The 13,937-nt window shown below is 53.5% G+C and overlaps 1 protein-coding gene and 1 long non-coding RNA gene across 3 annotated transcripts in view; one reads left to right on the top strand and one right to left on the bottom strand.

Moving 5' to 3' along the window:
* Positions 1 to 13,937, top strand: part of LRRC75A (leucine rich repeat containing 75A) — a 42,255-nt gene that overhangs the window by 2,672 nt on the left and 25,646 nt on the right. The window lies entirely within an intron of this gene.
* Positions 6,034 to 10,212, bottom strand: LOC140630549 (uncharacterized). 2 transcript variants are annotated; one of them, XR_012028281.1, is made up of 3 exons: positions 10,120 to 10,212; positions 8,322 to 9,418; positions 6,034 to 7,975 (listed from the first exon to the last, which is right to left on the bottom strand). It is a non-coding gene; the product is annotated as an uncharacterized lncRNA (long non-coding RNA). The 2 variants fall into 2 exon arrangements; XR_012028282.1 differs by having other exon boundaries at positions 10,066 to 10,206.

Raw genomic sequence — 13,937 nt, 5'->3', positions numbered from 1 at the left:
GCATAGGTGAACAGAACCAGTAGAGACCGGTAGCAGCCAGGACTGGACTGTAATAGCCCTGGGTTGTTTTGGGTTTGGTTCCTTTTCTTCTTCTTCTTTTTTTTTTTTTTTTTTTTTTGCAAGGTGCTTTCTCCTATGTTGGAAAGTGTGTGTTTAGCTGCCAGGTTTGGTTATGCAGTGAGGTCCAGGGTTGGAGGGGACTTGGGATCTTCAAGCCCTGTGGTTCTTAGGGTTTTTAGCCTCCATCCTCCAGCATCTTGAGCCCTGAATGAGCTATGGACACTCTTCCTAGGCCAATGCACCAACGCAGACAACCTTGCAAGAATTTCCGAGGGTTCATAGACCCCAAGTTCAAGATAGGCTCCAGTCTGGTACCCCGCATCCCCCCTCCCCACCTCATGATTTGCTACAGGCTCCGGAATGGAAAGAGGGACCTCGGGGTTCTTGTGTGGCAGTTTGTAGTAGCTGCTGGTGTCACTTCCTATGAATGCCCCTCTTTTGCCTCTGAGGGGTAGTTTCCACGGTTGGAGACTCAAGAGTCAGTCTGTACTTGTCACTTGCTGGTGAAGTATCAGTAGGCTTTACTTACTGTTAACAATCCTGAGCTGTGGCCAGGGGTTCAGGCAGGGTGCCAGGAAGTGCCGTGAAGGAGATTGATCCCTATATCTTTAGGAGCAGGGTCATCATGAGAAGAGCCCAAGCCCAAAGGTCAGCTCAAGGAGCTTGCCTTCCGGTCTTAGCTTTGACCTTGGGCCCAGCAGATAACCTCTCTGAGTTGTATGTATTTCCTCATTTCCTAAAGAGTGTCTGGGGTGCTGAGCAGAGCAAATGCTGCAAAGTACTTGAAGTCAAGTTGCCTCTGCAAATCAAGGCACATTCTCATGGCAATAAGAACAAGAGAACCTGCCCTACTTTGGGTCTGGCCAGGCTACGGGTAGGGTCTTGGTACCCTTTCTTGGCCCAGGCCCAGAGGGGTTTTGGATCTGGTTTACCTGGCCAGGGATCCCTCTGGATCAAAAGCTCAGTGCAGAGACACCTGGGTGGCTCAGTGGTTGAGCGTCTGCCTTTGGCTCAGGTCATGATCCCGGGGTACTGGGATCAAGTCCCACATCAGGCTCCCCACAGAGAGTCTGCTTCTCCCTCTGTCTATGTCTCTGCCTCTGTCTGTGTGTCTCTCATGAATGAATGAATGAATGAATGAATGAATGAATGAATAAATAAATAAATAAATAAATAAATAAATAAATAAATAAAATTGTTTTAAAAAAAAAAGTTCAGTGCAAGTTCAGAAGCAGTCTGGCGTGGGGAACTCATGGGGACGAAAGAAGCCAGCTGTGGATAGAGGAGGTCATTCCTCTCCCCGTCCCTGGACTCCATTCCTGCAAGCCTGACCCTTCCCCAGAGGCTGCTCCCCAAGCCTTAGGCTCAGGCTGGCCGTCCTTCAGGGGCCCTGAGGATCAAGTGCCCTTAAACATGCAGAGAGGGCAGATACCAGGATATGTGGGAGATGGGCTGTCACCATTTCAGCCCAGCCATCCCTCTGAGTCCCACAGATGGCAGACTGGGTCATTGGCCAGCTTCATGGGACGCTGGAATGTGGGGTCAGTTTCCCCAGGATACACCAAGCTTCAGTGGCCTGCCTCCTCATGCTCACCAGCCTCACTGCTCTCCCACACAGAGGATCTGATTAGGGCAGTTTATTGCCACTCAGTATGGTGCAGCCATACTGGGCACAGCTGTTCTAGGGTTAGCCTGTTCAGTCCCACCCAGTGACATGGCTTGGGTTCAGTCTGCTGTGGCCAGGGTGGCAGGCCTGGGTTCACTTTATACCCTAGATGGGGAATGAGCCACATCAGCTAAGGCAAAAAAAAAGAACACCCCCCACCACCAGGGCCTAGGGTGACTTGCTTCCTAAGGGGGCTGAGTGGCAGAGAAGCCTTTAGAGGCTCCTTGGGGACCTGGATGCTGGACAGGTATTTCCTACCCGGAAGTAGAAAAGATGAACAAAAGGGCTTTGAAGGTCATCTTTTTCCTCTGACACCCTCTCCTCTAAGAAGATCTCTTTCTGTGAACAGCTCTGGAGGCCACCAGACACCAAACAGGGAGGTCCCCCACCCTTGGCCTTGACCAGGAATGTCTTTCCTTGTTTCCGGTGAATGCTCCTTGCCTTTCCAAGGCCAGCTTCCATGTCAGCCCTGGGCTCTGAGATTCACTTGCCTTTCAGGTCCCACGACACGGGGTAGCACTTAACCATCCGTAGTTTTTCACCTGACACAGATTTTGTCAGACCATGTCATGTGCTTCCACGGTGTGGAGACCCTGCCGCCACTGCCTCTGTCCCTGGCATGGCATTGAACCCCCACAGGCCTGTGACATTCTTTAATAAGTCTGTGCACCGTGAAGATGTGCATCCGCCACCACTGTCACCATGTGTCCTCAGAAAGCCCTTGAATCCCCAGCCACTGCTGTACATCTGGTGGCTTATTTACGAAGTGCACCCGTATGGCCTGAGATCTGACACGTTGGCCTTCTGTGCGCTTGGATGTCTGGGAGCGATGGCCTCGGGGCCTGGCTGTTCTTGGCAGCCTGCCAGGTGGTGGTGTTCTTGGAGAGAGGAGTGGCCCAGTGCCCGGCCTCCCGTGGGCACCCCAGGGATCCCATCCTGCAGGTGCGGTCTGGAGCCTCTGCCTGCCGAGGTGGCGGGCGGGGAGCCGAGCCCGAAGGGGGAGCCTGGCTGCCACGTTCCTCATCTGCTGCTTATGCTGAATCATGTTCATTTTGTCCACAAAGAGAAACCTTCCTTTTTAAAATCCACCTCTCTCCGACTGGGCTGGGCACAGGCATTTCCAGTTACAACGATCCAGAAGGAACCCTGTGCCAGGGCCTGCCTTGCTGGTTTACAAGACCAGAGACACGGCAGCCCCTGTATGGCCAGCCGCCACAGCAGGGCTTGGAGCTGGGCCAGCTGCCCGGGCTTCAGGTCTGGTGGAGTGGGAGGGCCTGCTTTCTGGAACAAATGCCCACCTCCTTGGAGATCACCCAAATCTGCTTTGTTCTTTGTCTGCGGGGCTCCTAAAATACCGTAGGGTCCATCTATGGACACCCACCCCACCTTGCTACCCCTCCTTGTGTGTGCTGGGCCCCACCCCCTTTCTCTGTGCGCTTTTCTCAGGCAGATGCCGCAGATCATGTACTAGACACAGTGGGTTTTCAAGAAATCCTTATCAAATGGATTTTAAACTTCTTCTCAAGCATACTTCCCCCAGACTGCTGCCCCTGGTACTCCTCTCAGGAGCCAGCCTGGTCTGGCTCAGACTGCTGGAGCGTTTCCACTCCAAGCATGGGGCCGGGTTATCCTTCCAGTAACCCGCAGAGTTGACACTGCCACTGCTCCCCATTCCCAGGGTGGGTGCCAGAGGCCGCTCTGCACCCCACAGTCCTCCTGCAGCCGAGAGCCACCTTGCAGAAGGGTCACCCAGGTGATCAGGGTCTTTCTCTGGCTTCCCCACCGAGGATGCTCAAGGGGCGAGGTCATCGTCTCAGGAGATCCCCACTTTAAGGAGGGGATCTGCCAGCCACCTGCCCCCTCTTTCCCTCCAAGAGCAGTGCTGCGGGTGACCGATAAGACTAATGACCCACACGGCCACACGCCCCATCCCCCAGCCCCGCTGGCGGTCCCATTCATTAGGAGAAACTGGGAGGGTGGGAGAGGAGCCCAGCTGTCCAAAATAGATGCAGTCACCATATCGCGGGCTCACTGGCACTAGAGGAGCTGGCTGTCCTCCTGAGAACGGTGACCTTGGCACACGCGGAGCAGGCGTGGGGGGATGAGGCGGCTCGCTGCCTGTTCCCCTCCCCACCCCGCCCACCGGCCCTGAGCAGTGCCCACGTGGCTCTCCGGGAGCATTTCCCAGCTTTTATTTTTTTTTTTTTTAACTTTTATTACCTCCAACTCCTGGCTGCTACAGCCATATGGAGTTCTGCTGACGGCTGCTGCTCAAAGGGATGTGGCATTTTGATGTTTCTAACTTTATCTGAAGCAGCATAGATGCAGGAGTCCGGCTCAGGGTGGGGGGTGGGGGTGTCAGAGCTTGATGCCTGCAGAGGTGACCTCCCTCTGGGTCTGAGGTCCCAGCTGGCCTCCAGGCTGTCCCCTGTCCCCCACCCCACCCCCCTCTTTGTGCTCCTGTGTTTCCTCCTGTCCTCAGATGGGCTGGGAAGCAGACTCTGCCTCTTGTGAGTCTGCCTCCTTCTGCAGCACCCTCCAGGGCAGGGAGATAGCAGGGGGGCTGGTGGAGGTTGAGAAGGGGGGTACCCCATCTTGCACTCCAGGGCTTTGGGCCAGAGGGCCGGCAGTTGGAGGCACCTCTTGCATCTGCACGTTGCTTTCTAGTCCATAAAGCATTTTCCCGTGTTTGTTTTGCTCCTTGAATAGTCTTGGGAGATTGGCAGGAGATTGCTTACAGTAAAAAAAAAAAAAAAAAAAAAAAAGGCGGGGGGGGTTTAATATTATGAAAGCATTGAGTAATCATTGTAGCAAAAGATGAAAAGGCGGATGAGCAAAAATAAGACAGCAAAGAATTAGTTTATGTCTTCCACAATCGTGTGCCTGGTCTTCCAGGCACTGTTCTAGGCTCTGGGGAGGCAGCAGGCCACCAGATAGGAGAAATAGCAGTCATTGGATTTCCCTACAGCTTGGAGGGATGGTGAGGACCCAAGAGGCCGGTGTCAGGGTGGGTGCTTGGCCTGGCCCAGACAAAGGGCTCTGTGGGGGCGGCCACCTTCGCGGGCAGTCAGGAGCCCTGGGTTCTGGTCTCAGTTCTGAGCCTGACTTGCCCAGCCACTTCCCTTCTCAGCCTGGGATCCCCCATCTATGAAACGAAGGGGTGTTTGGTGGAGGTGGCCCTGAGGGCTTCCACCATCACTTGGTTTCCACCAGGCCTGTGGTTGCAGAGAGACCTGTTCATTGCCATCTGTGCTCACTGATTTCTCCCAGGCCCTGAACCAAATTCACACTCATGCCCTCAGGTCACTCCCTTGTCCCCAACCAGTGTGAGGAGAGCCGGGGACACAGGGAGAGGCTTCTGGAGGAAAATACCCACCCCGGGGCTCTGGGGTTAACCCCCATACACCCCACACACTGGCCACTGCAGAGGCCACCCTGTCACATGTCCTAGGTGACATATGCCCCCTCTGACAGAGGAGAGAGTCACACAGCTCCAGGGGCAGAGGCCAGAGCAGGGGACCTGGAGACCTTCACGTAGCTCCAGGCAGCAGCACACAAGCAAAGACCAGTGTTGATGCAGGCCTCTGTTGTCCTGTGTTGTCCTGTGAGCCCTGCACCCGGAAGTCAGGAAGGAGAACAGGCCCATCTCCAGGCTTGGCCAGGACCTGCTGGGACCTGCTGCCTCTCTGCTGCCCACAGAGACCTAGACTCCCAGGCCAGGCAGAGCCAGGGGCCTCCCCTGTCCTCAGGATAGGACCCCTGCCCAGCACCTTCTCCAAACCGGCCACGCCAGGGCTTGTGCTTTCACGCAGCAAACACTGTTGAGCACCCATGGGGTGGATGGTCCCAGGAAGAGGTGGGAAAAGTGGGGTCGGCCTCGGTGCTCATTTTTAGAGGAATCAGAGGAGCAGCTGGTACTGTGCATGGCGGTGAGTGAGTGGAGAGTCAGCTGTAGCTGGTCAGGGTCCTGCTCCGTCCTTGACTTGGGTACAGATGCAGAGAGGCTGGCCTGGGCAGAGAGCCAGAGGGGTGGCTGGAGGGGATGGCAGTGGGGGCATTCAGGAGTCCCAGCACCTCACCTCTCCACAGCTGCTCCCCCCATGGAGTCACCGCCCACAGCTACAGGCTGCCCAAGGAGGCTTGCAGGACACCTCTGTCCCACTGAGGGCTGCCAGGCAGGGGGTAGGACCCCAAGGGGAGATGGGAAGCCCTCCCCACTCAAGCATGCCACCCACCTGCAGGGAGCCGGGACTCATAGCCTGGGAAAGCAGCAGCATGTGAGCCACCTGCCCCCCACCTGCCTCCACAGCCCCTGCTGTCCTTAATTCTGTCCCTGCGGTCACTGCCTCCTGGCGCTTTGGGCTCAGGCCCCACACAGAGAGGCAGGAGTGGGGCAGGCTTCCCTCCTGTGGTGCTGGGGGTGGAAGAGAGGCCAGGAGAGTCCACCCTGGACGTCAACCTGACTGGCCCAGCACGCTCTGTGCCACAGCCTGCTGGTCCCAGCACCCCTGGCAGGGCCCACCCCCACCATGCAGACCGTGGACAGGTTGGAGAAGAGGGGGGCAGGAGCCGCTGGTGCTGCCGGGGAGGGAAGGCTCTGTTGTGGTCAGCTGGGTGGCTGTTCAGGCCTCTGAGGTCCCAGGGGCATCCCAGCTGCGAGTAGAACATGTCTTTTTGATTTTCCCCCCTGGTGAATAGACTTGCGCTGCCCACCGTACTGTACCCATGGCTCAGATACAGGACCAGGACAGGCATCCCTCGGCGGAACGCCAGGCTGCTTCACGCAGCCCAGGACAGTCTGTCCTGACAGTGTCACCACCCGCTAACTGCTGACTCTATTCTCCTCCCCACCCTCAGACCCTGTTCAGGCGGGCCATCCTGTGGAGGGGGGATGGTCAGTCCTCCTTTGCACCTGCCAGGACCCAGGTGTTGAAGATTCAAAGTCTAGTGTCACGCAGTAAACTCAGTGTGACTCTGAGGCCTTTTCCAAGATCGGTTTAATTGTCTCTTCCTGAGGCGTCGTGATGGCCTTCCCGTGGGGCTGTCACTCGCTCCCTAAGTAGGTGAGAAAACAAGAGAAAGCAGAGGCTACAGAGGGAAGAAGCAAGGGAGGAGTTCTAGGCCCACCTGGTGCCAGGTGCTGGGCCAGGCCTCTCACCCTCTCATGGGCTACCTGACCATTTGGCCTATTGCGGTCCTGTTGGCTCACTCCTGGCTGTGGTCCTGAGTCCCTGCCACCGGAGAACAGGAAGGGCTGGGGTTTGAATGTCCTTAGAGATCCAAGGGGCTTGGATCCTTCCCCCTCCCTGAAGGAATTGGACGGAAAGACGGGTTCCTGTGGTTCTTTTCGGTGAGAAAGCCTGCTGGAGTCAGAGCTGAGATGTTCTGTGCAAGTGCAGACAGGCCCAGAGGGGAGTCGTGGCCTGCACAGGGTCTTGGGTTGGCGTTGGTGGCTTTGGGTCCCATCCTCAGGGGCTCTGGGACTCTGTACACGGCAGGAGCCCTGGCTGTCCACACACAGTTGCATGAACTGGCAGGAGACAGGGAGGCCAGACCTCCAGAGAGGGGAAGACTGGGGAACACTGTTCCTCTGAGCACATCCTCTAAATGGCATTTTTTTCAACAGCTTGTTTTTTAAAGTCAAATGTGGAGACAGTGGTGGTTCAGACTATGATGAACTATATAATTTTGAGGCAGGACCATATCCTGAGCTCACTGCCCCCACGTTAGACCTTGGCCATGCTTCTGCTCCTGGCAGCCTCAGGAAACAAGGACTTTGTTGGTGTGGAGGCCATTCTGTGAATCCAAGTGACCCAAGGAAGCCTCATCACCTTGGTTTCTTTCAGGGAGATGCAGGGCATCTCCTTGCCCATACGGTTCCTTTGTGAGAGGTAGAGGAGACACCCCGTGATTGGCAGAGCCAGAGTCAGTCAAATCATGGTGAGTTCAGCCCCACCCGCACACCTTTGTGCAGTATACACCCTGTACAACTGTATTTGGCAGCCTTGGCGAAAGCGCACCAAAGTTCAGTCTTTATCAGCTGAGGCCACCCCTTTCCCACTCATCTCCTCCGAACAGCCTTCCCAAATCACCTAAGGCAGGGAACGGGAGAACGTCAGCCAGTACGTGACTTCTGCCTCTGAGCCAGATGCTTGCCCTCTTCTTCGTAAATCAGGGAGTTAGAGCAGTTGGGCATCTTCTCTAAAGTACCTGCTCAACACTCTTGCCCTCAACAGAATAAAAAACATCCTAAAAAATTAAATTAAATTAAAATTATAATTAAAATTAAACAAAATATCATGAGGGGTCTGGAGTCAGACCCAGTGAGGAGCACCAGCGGACAAGCAGGGGCACCGCGGTGTCCTTCCTGGCTGGGTTCCCACGACTCTGGCCCCTCCTACGTCCTGGCGATCCAGGAATTCCCCTTCACTTTCCCAGACTGTTTCGATTCCTGCCTCTCTTAGTTCTAGGGGAAATAAGGTCTGGACGCTTCCCATCCCCTGTAAATACCCTCTACATCTCCCCTGGAAGTAATTCCATTCAATTTAGTTTTTCCGAAGATATGCCAGTCTCCTGAACTTCTTCTTATTCTCACCTGCAGACTTCTCTCCTCCACTTCCTCCTGGAGTTGTGGAGTTCTGTGGTGGAAACTCTTAGAATCCTTGCCCTTGGGGTTCCCAGACTGCTGGTGGCCCAGAGACCATCCCAAGTGTGGATGGGCTAAAGTTCTTGGATATGGAAAGTCAGACAACCAAAAGGTTCCAAGGTACCTGTTCTAAGAATTCCCATCTCTCCAGAATTCCCCTGCTGGTAGGGAATACGTCGCACAGGGTGAGAAGAACAGAAATGTTTTTGGCATATGAGCATCTCGGAGAGAGGCTGATGGAAGAGCAAGGACCCTGAAGTGGGTGCTCTGGGGAAGCCCAGAGGGGCAGGGGCAGCTGGCTGGGCGCTCAGAGCAGGTGTGCAGCACAGCGTTCCCGGTGTCCTACCTGGACCAGGCTCTGGAGGAAGGAGGGCCACCGAGGGAAATCCCATGGGCAGAATGAAGGGATGCTGGGCTGGAAGAAGAGGCCCATGGCCCTGGTGGAAAGCTCTGAGCTTTCTCTGGGCCTGTGGCTCTGGGCCTCTCACCTCCACCTCCACCTGCCCTTCTCATGGTCCCTGGAGGCTGTGGACAAACTCAGTGACCTCCCAGAAACCAGGCCAAGGCCCCCCTTCCTTTGCAGCCCCTAAGTCTCACGGATTCCTTTTTGCTCCTGCTGGCTGTGGCCCTGGTCCTTCCATCTTCAGGGAGGATGAGCCCCTGAGAAGCAGGACTTTAGGACAGGGACGGTTCCACCTGACTGGGGCCCCTGCTGCAGAGCCCTCAGAGAGCACGTCTGTGGCTCCCTTCCTGGGCCAGCTTCTGCCCTCCCCTCTGCCCGGAGAATGACATGTAGCTCCTTGGTGACAGGCCACCGAAGTCATTGATTCTGAATTGAAAGGTCTTGGGGGAATTGGCTGACTGAGAAGGTGCTGGTAGGGCCTCACGCTCAGCCCTGGACCCTGGGGGATCTCCTCTTCCTCTCTCTATACCACTTCCTGCTTGCAATTGGGAGCGAGCTGGATTCAGGCTGGATCCCTTCTCCAGCGTGACTCATCTCTGCTCACCCAGCTTCTTGGAGGCTTTGCCTGGGCCTTGGCTCTGACCTAGAGATTTAAAGTGGTAAAGATCATCAGTTTGTCGTGATGGTTACTTTCATGTGTCAGCTTGGCTAGGCCATGGTACCCAGTTTTGGTCAAGATGTCACTGCAAATGGATTTAGATGAAATTAACATTGAAATCACTAGGCTTGGAGTAAAGCAGATGACCCTCCAGAATGTGGGTGGGCCTGGTCCAATCAGCTGAAGGCCTTGAGAGACAGGGCCGGAAGGACTTCTGCCTCCAGCTGGCCTTCAGACTCTAGACTGTAACATCAGCTCTTTCCTTGGTCTTCCGTGTGCTGGCCTACCCTACAGACTTCAGATTGGCCAGATCCCCCAATCTCATGAGGCAATTCCTTCAGTCTCTCTCTCTCTCTCTCTCTCTCTCTCTCTCTCTCATGCCCTATTGGTTCTGCTTCTCTGGAGAGCCCTAATACCCTTGTCCTCTATGGGTTGGTGGCTGAGAGAAGGCATTAGAAACTTCTGGGGCCCTCCTGTCCCTGCTACTCGCTCACTGTTTGAGACAACCCTCCAATCTGGAGCTTCTCACTCCGAGAAACGGGCTGTTGCTATGAAGTCTGTCCTACTGGGAAAGCGGGATGTTAAGAGCCAGCAGGAGCATCTAAGTGACTCCTCTGCCTCTTTGTCATTACCTACAGTCCCTTGACAATGGACCAGAACTTTCAGCTAACGCAGACAAAATTTACCACCAAGAGGGCCAGATGCATTCCCCGGAAAGCATAAACAACTCATGCAGCCTGTTTCCCAAGCGGAGAGATCAGGAGGGCTCTGGGATTGATGACAAAGCGCTGAGAATTCTGGAATGTAGAAGCCAGGGCCCCTCGGGAACCCTCTGGCCCCAGGCTTCCTGCAGAATCCCAGCCCCACTGAGATGCTGTGTGAGAGCAGGAGGGAGGGGCTCGGAAACTAAGTTTGAGATTCAGTGCATAATACCACCCCCCTTCCAGAGAAGTCGTAAAGCTCAGACATAGGACAGGAGAGAGGAAATGGTTATTTGTTGAATTCCTTGTGTTCCAAATCTCCAGGGGCTGAGGCCCTCTTCTGCTCTCTCCTACTTTCTCTGCTCACTTTTCGGGAAGAATGAGCTGGTGCGACCCTCATTTGTAGGTGAGCTTGCTGCCCCGTGCAGGGGATGACTGGCCCAGAGCCACACAGTGACTGAAGATTTAACCCAGGACAGGAACCTGGGGTGTCTCCTGTCCTGCCCTGAGCAGAGTCTAGGTAGGATGAGACCTACCCTTCCCAGCACTGACTTTATATTTTTCTTTTTTTCTCTCTTTTTTTTTAAAGATTTTATTCATTCATTTGACAGAGAAAGAGCACAACCAGGGGGAGCAGCAGGCAGAGGGAGGGAGAAGCAGGCTTCCTGCTCCTGCAGTGCAGGGCTCGATTCCAGGACCCCAGGATCATGACCTGAGCTGAAGGCAGATGCTTAATCGACTAAGCCACCCACGCAGGCGCCCCTGACTTTATATTTTTCTAAAAAACAAACAAACAGTAGGGGCAGAGGGAGAGGGAGAGAGGGAAGCCGACTCCCTGCTGAGCCCAGGAGCTTGACCAGGGGCTCAGTCTCACTACTCCAGGGATTATGACTTGAGCCGAAACCATGAGTCGGGTGCTTAACCCACCGAGCCACCCAGGCGCCCCCAAGAAAAAGTATCTCCTTGATATTTATTTGTTGCTAGTGCTGTTTCTTGGATTTTAATTAAATTACACTTGGCAGTGGCCAGGCATCTGTTTCCAGGGGCCTGTTTCATGCAAACAATGTCATTTTGAAAGACTTCGAAATTAAAACACGAACAACACGCAACTGAAAGCTCCTAGCCAGGCGAAGGTGCCGCCCAGCCCTGCATCCTGATGGGGAGGGCAGATGCAGCCGGAGCACTGGTCAGGGTTAAGGAGGGCCAGCCTGCCAGGATGCTGGACTTCAAAACCCTGCAGGGGCCAGGCGACCTAGGAGGAGCAGGAGAGTCAGCAGCCACCCCTGGAGGGACAGCACCCTAAGACAGGAACCAGAAAACCCCACTCCTTGCCCCTTCCACTTAAGCCAGGCAGGCAAGTTGGGCAGGGAGCATGCATGTGCGTGCGTTCATGTGTGCACACGTTCACACACCACATATACCTACATACATCCATACTCCTACAACATATGCCACGTGCATATACACAGACCCCATGTGCATATACACATACCCCATGTGCATATACACGTACGTATACATACAAACACACATACAGATACTTGTAAATGTGCTTGGGTTTTCTCAATTACTACTTAATATATTGAAGTGTAAATTTTAAAGCCTACCGTTTCCCTAAGATTTTACGTGTAACTTACAAATACCATTATTCTCCTGAATAGATTTGACCTAAGGGTGTGGGGTTTATAACATCAGTAACTAAATTTCTTTAGCTATCTCATCCAGCTTTCTTAAGTTGGAGAAACAGCCTTCCTAAAAAGCAGGACTTTCCCAGCTTCCTAAACAGTTCTTAAAATTAAGCAGATGAAGCTTGTGAACAGGGCGTATAGTAAGTTCTCTTGAACGCTCTGTTTTATGTAGGCTCCATGCCCCACATGGGGCTCGAACTTGTGACCCTGAGATCAAAAGTCTGCACACTCCACCGACTGAGCCAGCCAGGCGCCTCAGAGATGGGGTTTTTTGTGTTTGGGTTGGTTTGTTTTTGAGTAGGCTCTATGCCCAAAGTGGGGCTTGAATTCAATATTCTTGGAGTCCAACATCAAGAGTCTCCGGCTGAGCCAGCCAGGCGCCCCATAAACATTTCAGAACTGTCCCAAACTCCACCAAGTCCTCTCTGAGCGTTCTGGAAATCGTAAGCCTGAAGTCCATTACCCAGTTAGCCACTGTAAGTCGGAATCGCAGGGCTAATCTGTCAGGGACTCTAATATACCTAATCCTCCTAAACATTACAGATGTGTCAAATACCAGATGCGGACATGCCTAAATTCATCTGCGCTTGATTTGCTCCAGTATCTCCTGGTTTAATTCAACCCTTTGTGGGTTAAGGACACTCTGTTGCCACGGAAACGGTTTTACTCTTGGGAGCACTGGAGCCCGGGGTCTGGTTGTTGGGGCCGAGGCCTTCCAAGTGCTAGCTGCAGGGAGAGTCTGAGTCCCCTTGTTCCCTCTTTGTCAGGAGCTCTCGCCCGGCCCAACCCCAAACCCTCCATCTTTCTTGGATTCTACCTATTGTTTCACACAATCTGTCTTCATAGAGTCCATCTATTGCTTCACAGATTCGGAGTTCTTTCCCCATTCTTCCTGTCCTGGAAGCCACACCTCTTACAGCTATTCCGGGCATCCTCTTGAATGGTCACACCCACTGTCACACCCTTGGCTCCTTGGCTTCTGGATTTCTCCTTCAAGGAAGTCATACTAGTGACCAGAATCACAGAGAGCCACAGGGAAGATTCCTCAGTGGTTACCTTCCCTCATAGTACAGAAATCTTGCCACTTGCATACTCCCAATGATTGTGAGCTCACCACCTCTGTTTATTATCATTATTATTATTATTATTAAGTATACATAACATGAAATTCACCATTTTAAAGGTACCTGACTGGTTCACTCGGTGGAACATGGGACTCAACTTTGGGATGGTGGGTTCAAGCCCCACATTGGGTATAGAAATTACTTAGAAATAAAATCTTTTAGGGGTACCTGGGTGGTTGAATGTCTGTCTGCCTTTGCTCAGGTCATGATCCCAGAGTCCTGGAATTGAGTGCCGCATCGGGCTCCCCACAGGGAGCCTGCTTCTCCCTATGCCTGTGTCTCTGCCTCTCTCTGTGTGTCTCTTGTGAATAAATAAAATCTTTGTATAAATAAATTAATAATTTTTAAATACTTTGAACAAATTCTTTTTTTTAAGATTTTATTTATTTATTAGAGAAAGAGAGAGAGAAAGAGAGAGAGAGGCAGAGACACAGGCAGAGGGAGAAGCAGGCTCCATGCAGGGAGCCTGATGTGGGACTCGGTCCAGGGTCCCACCTTGGGCTGAAGGCGGCGCTAAGCCGCTGAGCCACCGGGGCTGCCCAATAATTTTTTTTTAAATCACCATTTGGGGGGCACCTGGGTGGCTCAGTCAGTTAAGCATCTGCCTTTGACTCAGGTCATGATCCCAGGGTCCTGGGATCTAGCCCAGCATCAGGCTCCCTGCTGAGCACGGAGCCTGCTTCTCCCTCTCCCTCTGCTCCCTCTGCTTGTGCATTCTCTGTCTCTCTCTCTCTCTCTCTGTCAAATAAAGAATAAATATATTTTTTTACACCATTGTTTTTAAATGTTCTTTTTCATATGGAGCGGGGAATCATCCAGGTGCATGGTATCCTACAGGAAGCACCTCTGCCCAGCCAGTCCCACCTCAGGGAGCAGACAACAAAGGAAAGTGTGTCGGGGATACACGCACTCAGAGAGGGCCCAGGGAGGGTAGAAAGTTTCTGATGCCAGTGGTCCTGGGTTGCCCACAGCTGTGCTCCCGGATGGGCTG

Source organism: Canis lupus, chromosome 3 (genome assembly GCF_048164855.1).
Source record: "Canis lupus baileyi chromosome 3, mCanLup2.hap1, whole genome shotgun sequence".
NCBI lineage: Eukaryota > Metazoa > Chordata > Mammalia > Carnivora > Canidae > Canis > Canis lupus.
This window is presented reverse-complemented; position numbering and strand designations above follow the sequence as displayed.